This window comes from Telopea speciosissima, chromosome 11, assembly GCF_018873765.1.
Source record: "Telopea speciosissima isolate NSW1024214 ecotype Mountain lineage chromosome 11, Tspe_v1, whole genome shotgun sequence".
NCBI classification, from domain to species: domain Eukaryota; kingdom Viridiplantae; phylum Streptophyta; class Magnoliopsida; order Proteales; family Proteaceae; genus Telopea; species Telopea speciosissima.
This window is the reverse complement of record NC_057926.1, coordinates 27788495-27803824: the sequence shown is the minus strand read 5'-3', so window position 1 is coordinate 27803824 and position 15330 is coordinate 27788495. Positions and strand designations below refer to the sequence as shown.

At 39.9% G+C, this 15330-nt stretch overlaps 1 pseudogene; it reads left to right on the top strand.

Moving 5' to 3' along the window:
* The first annotated feature begins 591 nt into the window (after positions 1–591).
* On the top strand, positions 592–2868 carry LOC122645624 (annotated as a pseudogene).
* The last annotated feature ends 12462 nt before the right edge of the window (positions 2869–15330 follow it).

The following is a 15330-nucleotide window of genomic DNA, read 5'->3' as shown; positions in this document are numbered from 1 at the left end:
TTTGTCTATTTTTGTTAACTCAAACATAGGGCTCCGTTTGGTCACAAGGGGAATTAAAGGGAAGGGAAGAGAAAATTTTCAAACTTAAAAAAGAAATTTTTGTAATCATTACCCCATGTGGTTGTATAAACTACTTACATTTCTTTTCATATCTAGTAAAGATACATTTTACATTTTAAACCAAAGGGAAATAGATGCAAAGTAAAGTGAAATTTAATAACCAAATATAGAATGATTTGGAGTTAGATATATTGTCACATGGTGCCACATGGGGTAATGATTAAAAAAGTTCCTTTTGTAAGTATGAAAATTTCACTTCTCTTCCTTTTAATTCCCCTTGCAACCAAACTGAGCTAGGGTGGACAGTTTTGTAAATGAAAACCCAAAAGTAGTTAATCATGTAATTTTCCCTTTTAATAATATAATAGTGTCTTTTTCCATTTAAAAAAAAAAAAAAAAAAAAAAGGCAAGCTAAAGTCATAGGTGGTCCAACCGGTTTGAATGTCCGGTATGGATCTTTCAAATATTTCCTTCAAACGCAAGAAAGGACCGCTTCGTTTCGCAAGAGACGAGCATAAACGAGCTCATTCCCAGAAGGCAGACTTCTTTCTCACAGAGACCCTCACCACTGCTAGAGCTTAGCAGAGAACGCTATGTTCCTCTCTATCTCTGCGGCTTTTTCTCTCTATTCTCCAATTTCTCTCTTTATCTCTTGAACTCCCGATTTCTCTTTTCCCCTAACCGTAGAATGTGATCCATCACGCTGTAATGGAACCCATTGTAGAAAACCTTTCGTAAAAACTCATCACTCCATCTGATAATATGTAATTCACAAAATTCTAAAACCCATCCGATATATGTACTCGGGGTTCTCACCCTGCCCTCTCTCTCTCTGTTTCTGGGTCTGTTTCAAGTCATGAAGTTACGAATGTATGGACCTTTTAATTTTATTGTGCCTGGGTTCTATCAGTCCTGGTACTGTATCTGGATTCTTAAATCACTTTGGTAAATAGGGTAGTAGTATATCTGGTTGCCATATATACAATGGCCCTAAGCCTTCCTAAACATTTTTAATTTTATATTTAAAGAATTAAGGAAATATCAATATTTTGCTTCTGTGAATGTACTTGAGTTCCTTGATCTTTGGCATTTCAGAGTGTTAAATGTTTGTTCAGCATAATATTTATGGTTCAGATTCTAGTCAATTGAGATAATATGTACTCTCTCATGTACCTTAGAACTGTTTATACATATATGATTAACCTTATCTTTCAACAGATCTTGTAATTTGGCTCTTGGGCCCCTTTATCACAAGGTTATATGTGCTCACCCTATGAATTAATGGTTATGAGATGTTAACCATTAGAAGAAAGATTTCTGCAAGAAGAACATAAGCAGTTAACTAGTTGGCTTTCTAGGCTAGAGGTATTGAGTGATTCCCTTGTGATATGAATTTTATATATATATATATAAATATATATGTGTGTGTGTGTGTGTGTGTGTGTGTGTATGAAAATTTTGAACTAGGGAAACTAGGGAACCTTGGGTATTCATTGTTGTCCAGGCTGAGACATGTTTTCTTTCCCCTGAGATATAAGGTCGGTGTGTATGTTTTGACCTCTTTAAACTTTTTGTGCCCTCCTTTAGCTTGTTCATTTGGCAATTTTGCACAGAATGAATTTCAAGGTAAGGTTTGGGTAACAATGTCTTCATATGAAATATGTCACCATCAGATGAAATTGACTTGTGAGATGTGCTTTGTTCCGATAAAATGCTATAGATGCTTGTTATTTATTATGGTGGTGTTTTGGGGATATGGTTTAGCATAAGACAGTTAGTCCATAATGCTAGGTATGATCGAATTTTTTTGTTGTTGAATTTCACTTTATTGGCGCTCCGAATTGTAATCATTCTGCTTCCATCTATTTCAGTGTCCATTTTATTAAGATTTAATTTCGTCTCTTTTTTGGGTGGATGTGCTAATACATGGTGCTTTCTGTATTTTTAAGAGTGATTTCATAAAATGTCTCGGAGGTATGATAGCCGTACTACGATCTTCTCGCTGGAAGGTCGCCTCTACCAAGTGGAATACGCAATGGAAGCCATTGGAAATGTAGGAAGTGCTATTGGGGTATTATCGAAAGATGGAGTTGTCTTAGTTGGGGGAAAAGAAGGTCACCTCTAAACTTCTCCAAACATCAAAGTCCACCGAGAAGATGTACAAAACTGATGATCATGTCACCTGTGCAGTGGCTGGGATAATGTCTGATGCAAACATCTTAATTAACACAGCCAGAGTCCAAACTCTGCGATACACTTATACTTACCAAGAACCAATGCCAGTCGAACAGCTGGTTCAATCTCTATGTGATACTAAGCAAGGGTACACACAGTTTGGTGGGCTTCGCCCATTTGGTGTCTCATTTCTGTTTGCAGGTTGGGATAAGAACTTTGGCTTCCAGCTATACAGGAGCAACCCAAGTGGTAATTACGGTGGTTGGAAAGCAGCAGCAATTGGGGCAAACAACCAGGCTGCCCAATCAATGCTTAAACAGGATTATAACGATGACATCAGTAGAGAAGAAGCGGTTCACCTTGCATTGAAGGTGCTTAGTAAGACCATGGACAGCACAAGCCTTACATCAGAGAAGCTCGAACTGGCTGAGGTCTTTCTCTCCCCCTCTGGAAAGGTGAAGTATGAGGTTTGCTCGCCAGAGTCCCTCAGTAAGTTGTTGCAGAAGTTTCGGGTGACCCAACCTGTTGCCGAGGCTTCCTGAGTCTCTTATCCTATCACTGTATTTCAATATGACTTAGTTTCAGAACATGTTTGGTTTGTCTTCATGTGTTAATTTGTGCCTCATTGGGATTGGACATCTTGAACCAAAGATTCCATGGTTCTTCTTACAGATGAAACTTTGAACAAATTAGTTAATTTTTCTTAATATAGTTTATCTCTTGAAACCGGTTATGTTGTGATACAGTTTCTACAGATGTTAAGATGCTTAAATTTTTTTTGCATGGATCTTGCACTTTGATTTTATTTTGACACAAGAAAAGTTATATGTACTCATAGATTTGAGGGATTGATGTTGAATTAACTTGGTATCAGCTGGGACGGATCCAAATTGGCTCTCAACCTTCTCGAAATGAGTTAGGCAGGCACTGGGAATGCCATTTTACCCAAGTTTGGAGCCATCCAGCCAATAGCAGGCTGAAATGACTCAGGATTGCTTCATTATTGGTGTTGACCAATCCAATACTCATTTCTGATCCATCTATCCCTGATAAGTACTGGAAAATGTATCTGTTTAATGAATGTGGGCTTTAAGGTGATTATTATATTTGATGAAGAGTATGCACGGTACAACCAGTTTCAGATCTCACAGCCAATTCTTCCACTGTTACTTTGGTTAAGACAGGTAATGCCACTACATGCCTTCCCACTGCTTCCCGTCCCTGGATCATTGATTCAGGGGCATCAGACCACATGTCAAGAATCTCAGGCATCTTTTCCTCTTTGTCTCCGTCATCATCCAGTGTTACCTTAGCCGATGGATCTTTAGCAAAGGTTAAGGGCATTGGTACTGTTCATCCTAACTCTTCATTGTCCCTGTCTTCTGTTCTCTACTTTTCGAATTTCCCATTTAATCTTATGTCAGTAAGTAAATTAACCAATACTTTTAAGTGTTCAGTGACATTTTATCCATATTCTTGTGTTTTTAAGGATCTTGCTACGAAGAAGACGATTGGTAGAGGACGTGAGTCGGGGGGCTGTATCTACTTGATGGGTCTCAGCCTGTTGCTTGTTCCAGTGTTGCTTCACATCATCAGATTCATTGTCGGCTTGGTCATCCTTCTTTAGAAGGCCTTAAGAACTTAGATTCTAGTTTTCGTCCTCTCAACCTTCGTTCTCTTTCTAGTCTTGAGTGGGAGTCTTATCAGTTTGGAAAACTCCACCGTGTGAGTTATCCCACTAGAGTCAATAAGTGTTCTATTTCTCCTTTCTCTTTGATTCATTCTGATGTGTGGGGTCCATGTCTTGTCGTATCAAATTTGAGTTTTAAATACTTTGTTACATTTGTTGATGACTATTCAAGGATGACTTGGTTATATATTTAATGAAAAATAGATCTGAATTATTTTCTATATTTTGTGCGTTTGTTTCTGAAACTCAAACTCAGTTTGGTGTGAATGTGAAAATTCTTCGTAGTGATAATGCCAAAGAGTACTTTTCTGCTCCTTTTTCTGCATTTATTGTACAACATAGAATGGTTCACCAGTCTTCCTGTTCTGACACACCACAACAAAATGGTGTGGCAGAAAGGAAAAATCATCACCTCATGGAGGTGACTCATTCCCTATTGTTTGAAATGAAGGTTCCCAAACATTTTTGGGCTGATGTTGTACTAACTACATGCTACCTTATTAATCGTATGTCTTCATCTATTTTTCGAGGCAAAATCCCTCATTCCTTATTGTTTCCAACTGAACCATTAGTTGTTTTGCCGCCTCGTATTTTTGGTTGTGTGTGCTTTAATCGTAATCATACACATGGACTGTCTAAGTTGGATCCTAAAGCCATTAAGTATATGTTTCTTGATTATTCTCGTACCCAAAAAGGGTATCACTGTTTTCCTCCATCCATGCGAAAATATTTTATTACAGCTGATGTCTCCTTCTTTGAATCCACGCCATATCATGTTGATCCAATAAATGCCTCTGAGTTGGCTAATGATTTCCCAGTGTATGCTATTCAATCTTCTGTTCCAACACCACCAACTCCTACAAAGGGATTGCCACCAACCAAGGTTGCTACTCCTGTTCTCGCCGACTCTATCATGTCTTCTTCTGCTGCAGGTCCTACCATGGATACCCCTTTAGTTAAGCCTACTATTTCTGACCTTGCCATTCCGATTGCTAAACGAAAAGATACCCGTACTTGTACTCAACATCCTATTTCTAGATTTGTTTCATATTCTTCTTTGTCTTCTCTATTTCGTTCCTTTTTATCTACTGGTGAGGTCCACCATCTTCCTAAGCCTGTGATAGAGGCATTATCTAGTCCTGGCTGGAGGACAACTATGGAGGAAGAATTACTGTGATTAAAGATGAATGATACTTGGGATATTATACCGCTGCCCCAAGGGAAAACTGCCATCGATTGTCGATGGGTATATGCAGTGAAGGTTAATCATGATGGTTCTCTTGCTCGTTTGAAGGCGAGACTTGTAGCTAAGGGTTATGCACATGTGTATGATATAGACTACTTAGATACCTTTTCACCTATGGCCAAACTTGCTTCTGCTCGTATTCTGATGTCACTTACAGCCACATATCACTGGCCTTTATTTCAACTTGATGTTATGAATGCATTTTTACATGGGACTCTACAGAAGGAGGTTTATATGGAGCAACCACCAAGTTTTGTTGCTCAGGGGGAGTCTAGAATGGCGTGTAGATTAAAAAAATCATTGTATGGGCTGAAACAGTCTCCTCGTGCATGGTTTGGTAGATTTACTAAAGTTGTTCTGGCCTCTGGCATGTCCAGGTGTGGAAGTGATCACTCATTCTTTTATAGACAGTCGGATGCAGGGAGGTTTTTTCTAATTGTGTACGCTGATGATTCAGTTGGTATAGCAGAGTTGAAGTCATACCTTCAATAGAAATTTCAGACTAAAGACTTGGGAAAGTTAAAACATTTTTTGGGAATTGAAGTGGCACAGTCTTGGAAAGGAGTTTTTCTATCACAACGAAAGTATGTGTTGGACTTACTGAGACAGGTATGCTCGGGTCTAAACCTATTGACTCACCCATGGACCAGAATGTGAAACTTGTTGCTAAAGGGGGAGATGCTCTTGGTGATCCTAAGAACTATAGAAGATTGGTGGGTAAGCTGAATTACTTAACGATTACTCAACCTGACATTGCTTTTCCAATGAGTGTGGCGAGTCAATTTCTTTCTTCTCCTCGGACATCTCATTGGGATGCAGTTGTACGTATTTTAAGGTATCTCAAAAAGGCTCTAGGTAGAGGAATTGTGTATCAAGATCATGGACATAGTAGAGTTGAAGGGTTTTCAAATGCTAATTGGGCAGGATCTCCAACTGAAAGGAGGTCAGCTACTGGGTCCGTACTGCACATTTGTTGGAGGAAATCTGGTTTCATGGAAGAACAAGAAACAGAGTATTGTGGCTCATTTCAGTGCTGAATCAGAATACAGAGCTATGGCACAAGTAACATATGAATTAATGTGGATACAACAGCTATTGTCTGAGTTGGGGTTCAAGATTCCAACTCCCATGCAGTTTGTGATAATCAGGCATCAATTCATATTGCTTACAATCCTGTGTTCCATAAGAGGACAAAGCACATTGAAATTGACTGCCATTTTGTTTTGGAAAAGATGCAGAGTGGATTGATTCTTCCAAGCCATATCAGAACTGGAGAGCAACTTGCAGATGTAATTACCAAGTCATTGGGTAATGGGAGGATAGAGTATATTTGTAACAAGCTGGGCATGATTGATATATATGCTCCAGCTTGAGGGGGAGTGTTAGAATGCTTGTCATGGGGTCAAAATAGGATCTTGTGATTAGCGCCTGGTGCTAATCATGAGATTCTTTTAAGCCCCATTATGAGGTCCTTTTTGGTCTTTTTACTTCTTCCCTATACGTATGTAGTACATCTTTTTGGCTCTCTTATTGAATTTACTGAATTCTTACGGCTGCAACTCTCCTCTCTCCTTTTCTCCTTCTCTTCCTCTTCTCTTCTCTATTTTTCACAGGTAACAAGTAGAAAGTGTTGTAATGTAGTCCGAGATAGGTAGAAAACCTACTAGGAGCCAGGCAACAGGATCAATCGCAAAAGGGGTTGCTGGTTCAAATGGACAGCACTAGGATTTAGGTTAATTCTAGGGTTTAGGATGGGACTTTGGGAATGGGTCTTATATGGCTTTAATATGCAGGTCTAGGGGGTTATTATGGGATAAAAATAATTGGATTTGTGAAGGTTTTAAAATTCTACAATTCTAGCCAAAAATTGAGTTACAGGTTTTGGGTTTTAATGGAGTGGAGGAATGGAGGGGATAGAGTGGGAGTTATGAGCTAGGTTTAGGATCGAGTGTAGGGAGAAGTATGGGGGTTGTATGCTGGAAGTTTTGTTTGAAACTAATGGACAGATTTGAAGTTATGGAGGAATCCTAGTTAGGGTAGGTGTGAGAAGAAGAAGGTTTAAACAAAGTTCATATTCAAACTTACTGGATTTGAAGACATCTTCAATGGTAGCAGCTTTGAAGATGAACAATGGGGTCTCCCAATCTACAAGATGCAAAGAGATAAGTAGCAGCCCTCCCGATCTTCACGATGCAAGGAGTCGATTGGAGATCCACCAATCCCTTCACCTTGATATTACTCACAAGGCATACTCACGATGGAGCAAAGGCAGCAAGCATAAAGCTGAGTTTTTATTAATCAAAATTCGTATTCACTGCTGGCCTCCCTTACAAACTTATATAGAAGACTAAAAAATAGACTTAGACACTAAAAAGGAATGATCTAACCATATCCCTAACCTATTAAGTAACTTAAACTGACTTGGAAACTAAAATACTAAAGGAAATAGACTCAAAACATGGCTGAACTTATAGAGTCCTAATCCAGCCCAACTTACATCACATGATCACTTAAGTTGTCACATTACTACTTAACCAAGTCACATGATCATTTAAATTGAACCAATTGGATGCAACCAATTTGAACCAGTTCAATTAAAAAATAATAAGATAAACTAAGTATTAAGCTAATCCCGTATGCAACCTATATACCCCTAGTTTAGGCTTATTAAAGTGGCCTATTACATAGAAAACCCTTGGGATCAAAGGCCCAACATATATATATATATATATATATATATATATATATATCACAACCCTAGACTTATTCCTAATAAAAGAAGCCCAATTTGGTGATAATTATGCATCATGTTGTGTGTTAGAGAAGAGCTCTACACACCTATATTACATCATTGATATTTAAGAAGGAATTACATCCACCTCCCTAGGGAGGTAAAAGGTAAAAAAAATGGAAAGAATAGAAATTACATAACAAGGGAACTAGATAAAGGGCTAGTTCCCAAACTACCCTTACTACATAACTTCTCATAACTCTAATACTCCCCCTCAAGCTGGTGAATAAATGTTGTGCATTCTCAACTTGCGTAAGAGAGTACCAAACTGAATAGAGATAAGGGCCTTGGTAAAGATGTCTGCCAGTTGATCACCAATCTTCACAAAGGGAAAACAAATGTAGCCAAAATCTATCTTCTCTCTAATGAAGTGTCGATCCACCTCAACATGCTTGATTCTATCATGTTGCACTGGGTTGTGAGCAATACTGATGGCTACCTTGTTGTCATAGTAGAGTCTCATAGGACCTTCAGAGTCTCATCCAAATTCCTGAACTAGTGTTCTCAACCATATGAGTTCTCACACTCCATGAGCCATAGCCCTAAATTCTGCTTCTGCACTGGATCAAGCTACAATCGGCTGTTTTTTGCTTCTCCATGTAACCAAATTACCTCCCACAAAGGTACAATAGCCGAAGGTAGACCTCCTGCCTGTGATGGATCCAGCCCAATCAGCATTAGTATAATCTTCTACTCTTAGGTGGTCGTGCTTGGCATACAACAGTCCTTTCCCTAGGCAAGACTTCAATATCAGAGAATACGATACACAGCATCTAAATGGCCACTCTTGGGGACATGCATAAATTGGTTCACTACTCCCATTGCATAGGAAATATCTAGGTGTGTCATAGAAAGATAAATAAGCTTCCCGAATAGTCTTTGGTACTTTCCCGCATCAACAAGGGAGGGGCCTCAAGCTTCTCCTAATCTGTGGTTCTGCTCAATAGGAGATCTTGTTGGTTTCCAGCCTAACATCCTTGTCTCTGTCAACAAATTAAGAACAAACTTTCACTGACATATGCTGATTCCTCTCTTGGTCCTTGATACTTCAATTCCTAAGAAGTACTTCAAGGGACCCAGATCTTTGATTTCAAACTATTGAGCCAAGTAAATCTTCAATTTATCTATCCCAGCTATATCATCTCTAGTGACCACAATATCATCAACATAGACAATAAGGGCTGTGATGGTACTATTGCCCTACTTAGTAAAGAGACTATGGTCAGCTTGGCTTTGAGAATATACATTCTTCAGAATAGCCTATCGAAAGTGCTCAAACCATGCCTTTAGTGACTGCTTGAGGCCATATAGTGCCTTCTTGAGGAGACACACTTTTCCTTCAGCTGAAGGCATTTTGAAGCCTAGTGGGGTTTGCATGTATACTTCCTCTTTCAAATCACCATGGAGACAGGCATTCCTCACATCGAATTGATATAATGGCCAATCTTTATTGGCAACCAATGATAACAGAACTCTTATAGAGTTGTGTTTAGCCACAGGAGAAAATGTCTCCTGATAGTCAATCCCATGGACTTGACTATACCCCTTCACCACCAACCTTGCTTTGTATCTCTCAACAGTACCATCAGATTTATACTTGATTGTGTAGACCCACCTGCATCCAACTAGGAAACATACCTTGGGAAGATCCACCAATTGCCAAGTACCATTTTTTTCAAGAGCCATCATCTCCTCAGTCATAGCTTATCTCCACTTTGGGTCAGACATAGCATCAGTAACATTCCTGGGAATAAAGGCAGTAAAAAGAGCAGCAATAAAGGCAAGACCTATAGGAGAAAGAGCATCATAGGAAATAAACTAGGATATAGGATTAGTACAAGCTCTTTTCCTTTTTCTAATACTAATAGGAAGGTCTAAATCAGATGGAGGAGGAGGAGGGATGTCACCTAATGGAGGAGAATGAATCTCAGGAAGTGGATCTAGATCCAAAGAGGACACTTGGTAGGTCTTCTTTCCTTCATTATGTAAGCCTTCACCCCCTTTGTATTGAATGTGGTAATCCTTCTCCTTACCAGAACCACGTTCAACAACATCAGTATCAACCATATCCACAGTCCTGTGTTTTCCAATGTCAACCATAAAAGGAGAGAGAGGTAGAGGAGAATGAAGGAAATCAGCAGCCTGTTCACTTCCATATTTCTCCCCCTGAAGAGGATGCTGAGAAGGAGCAAAGAAAGGGACAGATTCAAGGAAGGTGACATCCTTGGAAATAAAGCACCGACAAGAAGAAGGGTGATAGCACTTATAACCCTTGGTAGTAGAAGAGTTCCCAAGAAAAAGACACTTGCTTTGGGATCAAGTTTAGTGCGAGTAGATTTGTTAACATGCAGATAACAAACACAGCCAAAGACTCTTGGAGGGAGAGAGAAAGTAGAAACCTATGGAGATAAGGTTTCCAAAGGAGATTTGAAAGCAAGAAGTTTGCTAGGAATGCGATTGATGAGAAAGGAAGCAGTGAAAAGAGCTGCAGACTAGAAGGTCTTGGGAACATGCATGCCAAACAAGAGACTATGGGTGACCTCCAATAGATGGTGATTTTTCCTCTCAGTAATCCAATTTTGTTGGGGGGGTATCAACACACGCGAGCTGATGGATAATGCCATTATTAGCAAAGAAGGTTTGAAGGCCACTAAACATGTATTCTCCCCCTTTATCAGACCGAACAGTTTTGATCCAAGTATCAAACTGAGTAAGAATCATCTGGTAAAAATGTTGAAATTTGTCACAAGCATCACTCTTATGTTTCATAAGAACAGTCCAAGTAGCACAAGAAAAATCATCTACAAATGACACAAAGTAACGATAAACAAATAAAGAGGTAGTAGGGGAAGGTCCCTAAACATCAGTGTGCACAATGTGGAAAGGAACATCAATTCTATTACCATGATATGGATAAGAAGAACGACAGTGTTTGACAAACATACATGGTTCACATTGAAAAACATGAGAAAAAGCAATAGAAGAAAATAAGTGAGGTAATTGTTTCCTCATTACATCAAAAGATGGATGACCAAGACGAAGATGCCATAACATAACAAAATCCACAGAACTACTATCATGATGCCCACACACATAGGATTGAGCTATGGGCAAAAAAGGTTCAAAAAGATAAAGGCCTTGCTCCTCACATCCAATACCAATAATCCTCTTCATCACTAAATCCTGAAAAAGACAATGAGAAGGATAAAAGGTGACACAACAGTTCAGAGATTTAGTCAAATGATTCACAGATAAAAGATTGAGAGTAAGGTTAGGGACATGAAGAACAGAAGTAAGAGAAATAGATGATTTAATAGGGATACTGCCCTTATCAGAGATGGAGGAAAGGGAACCATTGGCTACCCTAACCTTATCCTTACTAGAACAAATGGTATAGGAATCATAATGATGGGACGTACCAGTCATGTGGTCAATGGCCCCAAAGTCAATGACCCAAGACTGGGTTGTAGTAGAAGCTGAAGTGGAGACCTGTAAAGCTGAGGATGAAGAAGAGCTGGCCACGGTAGGGGTAGGAGATGTGCTCAGCTGTGACATGACCTGGCAAACCACTGCATCCACCAAAGTAGAGTCATCAGGTGTAGCATCTGCCTCAGTCATCACGGAATGAGCTCGAGCTCCCCCTCTATGGCCACCACGAGAACCACCATAAGTACTAAGAGGGCAACCATGAAGAGTCTAACATCTATCCTTAGTATGTCCAGATCTCCCACAATGGTCACATTTAAACCTATCTTTGCCAACTCCATTGACACTAACTGTCTCCGCTAGCTTTTCAATATGTGGAAATACACTTTGGAATGGAACCTATTTTGTTTGAATGAACTTTTGGACTTCTTTCAATCGGGAACCTATCTTGCACCCAGCCCGACTGAAGAAGAGTTATGGGGAGTAAAAAAAAAATATGTTGATTCGGGTCGGGCATACTATATTTAATGATTCAAAAATTTTAATAATAAATAAAAAGAATAAGGCCATTCCATTTTGACAAAAGACCCACACCCGAGTTCCATAGCTTTGGGTCTGCTATCTCGATCATGATTTTCCTACCCCCAGAGGTAAAGGAAAGGTCCTTCCCTTTTGGGCCGATTATGGGTGAGGAGGCTCTGTCTTCCTTATAGTTAGGCCCTTAGCCTCTACCTTTTTTTTGGTAAAGGCCCTTGGCCTCTTCCAGTGTCACGGAAAGAACTAGAATTGAGAGCTAACCTCTCAAGAGATGATGTTGGTGTTGGTTCCATAGCAGCACGCTAAGTTTCCTCACTCTGTAAGTAACTACAGACCACACTAAGAGATGGAAGTGGGGACCGGCCTAAAATCTGGAACTGGATTGACTCATAGTCAACATTTAGACCACCAAGTAAACTAAAGACCCACTCCTTTTCAAGAGTCCGATACACCTTTGCTTCATCCTCTAGGTTAGTCAAGTGAAGATCTCTATAGTGGTCATACTCCTCCAAAAGACTTAGAAAAGCATTGTAGTACTCAGAAATGGTTCTATCACTCTACCTCATTGAGTTAATCATTTGGTGAAGCTGATAGACCTTGGCAGAGTCACCCACTCTATCAAAAGTCTGGGAGACATTGTCCCAGATTGCCTTGGCAGTGTCTTTTCTTATGAACCTTCTCCCAATCTCTAGCATCATGGAGAAGATTAACCATGTCATTACTGTAGAATTTTTGGTCTCACATTTCTCATAGGTAGATGAACCAAGCCCTGGAGCTTTAATAGCACCTGTAATGTACCCAAGTTTCCCTTTACTCCTAAGAGAAAGCCTCACAGAGTGTGACCAGTCCAAGTAATTAGTGCCATCAAGCTTCACAAAGGAAATCTGTGTATGTGTGCTCTCATAAACCAACTAAGGAGTAGCAGGAGTGGGCTGTGAATCAGCTGAACCAAGCCAAAGGTCTCTAAACTAACCATTTTGTAGGGAAAAAGGCACTTGACCATAAACTAGGGTATCAGACCATGTGGGGAGTACACACTCAACCCAAAAAAGGACCCAACACAAGATTCAGATTGCATCAAGCAAGAAAAAATAGGAATAAGCTTGATAATACTACACCATAAAGCTCTTCAAGGAGTAACATTAACTTTAAACAAGTGCAAGGACCTCACAAGGCAGTGCATAAGCATCTCTCAACCAAGGAAGCAGCATAGTGCAGTTTAAATGCAAGAAAAATAGAGGCTATACATTCTTGGCTTTATCTTGGTAGCACATAGGATCCCACGAAAAAAGGGTTCTTCTCTATAGCTACTTCAATCAGTGAAGGGGGACATAGTTATCATAATAGGTGTCCTTGGGCGATGCTAATGGACCAATCCAAGACCCAAACACAAGCCGAGAGAAAAGAAGAGAGAACCTACAACTTGAAACTGGCAGAACTTCTGGCAGTAGCTGGGTGAAATCCAAATCTTCAAAAGAGCTTCGAAACAACTGAAGTAGGGTCTCCAATCATCTAAATAGGCTATAATGAACCTATTCCATACTCTTTCAACAAAGCTTTGTGTAGGACTCCTCTTTGGAGTCCTAGGGCACAAAGGATTTCAAAGAGAAGAGAAAGAATGGGAGCACGAAGCTGAACACGACTCTCAAACCCTGTAGCTCTGATACCAAGTTGAGTTTCAGGTTAGGGCTGTTAGTCAGAGAAGGAGAAGAGATTAAAGAAGTAAGAGGAGGAGAGGAGAGGAAGAAGAGATATTTCGGTAGAAAGTGTTGTGTGCTAGAGAAGAGCTCTACACACCTATATTACTTCATTGATATGTAAGATGGAATTACATCCACCTCCCTAGGGAGGTAAAAGGTAAAAAGAAGAGAAAGAATAGAAATTACATAACAAGGGCACTAGATAAAGGGCTAGTTTCCAAAATACCCTTACTACATAACTTCTCATAACTCTAACACTTTGTTAGTGCAAATGATATATTTTTTGAAAATACTCCATGCTTTTCCACTGAAGATCATGTTTTAGACATTGACACTATAAATCTTTCTCCTATTCCTTCTTTGATTCCCCTTAGTGATTCTCTATGCAACTCTTGAAAAGCACCAATGCAAGGATATCGATGCCGTCCCAAGCCACTGCCTGTTGCAGTTCCTCTTTTCCAGTGCCCTCCATACAGTCTAATTATTAGCCTACAGTTCCTGCTCCTTCATTTGACAACTTAGCAGTGGTTCCCCGTACAAGTGAGTCGTTCATGTACACAAAAATTCACAATTGCGTATACCATTGACAAATTTGTTTCTGTTTCTCATCTTCCACCTCCTTTACATAATTTTGCTTTGTCATTTTCTTCTCATTCCATTCCTAACACCTACTATCAATCATTGTCTCATCCTAGATACAAATTTGCGAAGGATGTGGAAATATATGCCTTGCTTTCTTGCCAGACTTGGAACTTGGTAGATTTACCTTCAGGTAAAGGATATGGTAAAGTGTAGTTGGGTGTATACAATTAAGTATGACCCTAATGGCTTGGTTGAGCGGCTCAAAGCATGTTTGGTTGACAAGAGATACACTCAATGCTATCGTGTGGACTATTTTCAGACTTGTTTTTTCTCTTGTTGCTCGTCTTAATCCAGTTCGTGTACTTATCTTTTTGGTTGTTAATTTGAATGGCCATTGTATCAATTGGATATAAAAAATGCCTATATGGCGATTTGCATAAGGAGTACATGGAGCAATGTCAAACCCTGCTCGTGACTGGTTGGATTTTTTGATTGAAGGGTAGGAACCCCTAACCAGGCAACCAGGAACACTGTGGAGCATCACTCCACTTAGTGGGATCAATGAGAAGACTTTGAACAAGTTTCCCTATATACCTGTTAGAAGATGGATAGCAGACCCCTGCACTTGTGCAGCTTATAGCCTGATGTATGGTCTAGATCCCAGGTAATCTCTCTCCTCCCCATAACTGTGGGACCCATCTCTGAAAAAGTGTGTAAAATCCTCTATAAGGCATCTGGGGACAATGCCCTGACCAAGGATCAAACCCCTGTGCAAGCCCCATTGAATTTCAGCTTGCTGGAATTCTCTGGGCGATGGCACTGGGCGATGCAGCAAGGGCCAGTGACATCACCCAGTGTGTGAAATAGTACATTTTTAATAATTTTTAATTATGGGGACCACCCAATATGAACATGGGCACCCTCCATAGATAGAGGGGAGTCTAAGCGACCACCTCATACCCATAGTTCAATGTGGACCCCACCACAGAGCCCAGAATGGCTGTGAAATAGACTAAAAATGCATTTTAAAAAAGGGACTTAATGGCCAAACAAGCCTCAGTGTGGGCTGGGCCTATAAATAGAAGTGCCTTGGGTTCATTTTAAACCCTTGGCCGCTATTCAT